This window comes from Hyperolius riggenbachi, chromosome 1 (assembly GCF_040937935.1).
Source record: "Hyperolius riggenbachi isolate aHypRig1 chromosome 1, aHypRig1.pri, whole genome shotgun sequence".
Lineage (NCBI taxonomy): Eukaryota > Metazoa > Chordata > Amphibia > Anura > Hyperoliidae > Hyperolius > Hyperolius riggenbachi.
This window is the reverse complement of record NC_090646.1, coordinates 488,516,452-488,516,980: the sequence shown is the minus strand read 5'-3', so window position 1 is coordinate 488,516,980 and position 529 is coordinate 488,516,452.

Here is a 529-nt window from a genome sequence, read left to right as displayed (position 1 = left end):
GTATCGTAGAGTGCAGGGGGCAATTAGGGGCGATCAATATAGCAATAGAGGCTGGGCTCTATAGACAGACCCAGCCTCTCTATGGGGATTTCATTCCCAGAACCCCGCCTCGGGTTCTCTTTAAGCTTCCAGAAAGCAAGATAATTCTCAAAATAATTTTGATAGTACGTTTTCACCTACTTTTTGGTACTTTTTTAATTGAAAATGATGTAAAGTTATTAAAAAATGAAGATGAAAAATTATCTCCTAGGAGAAAACGCAGGCGAAAAACAGAATTGCATATGGCCCACAGTGTCTAAAATAAAATGAATGTTTCCTTAATTGATTAATTGGGAACAGCTGTTACTTTCTGGATGACCCTTGTAATATTCAGAATTCATATCATAAGAAATCATAAGTCCTGTCCAAAGCTCCATCCCAAAGGAATTTCATGCAGCCTCTCAGTTTACAGATGTGGATGAAAAGTAAATGGGCGGATTGTTAGCTGTGTAGGGAGTGTGTGTAGCGTGTACAGAATGCCAAAGTCTCT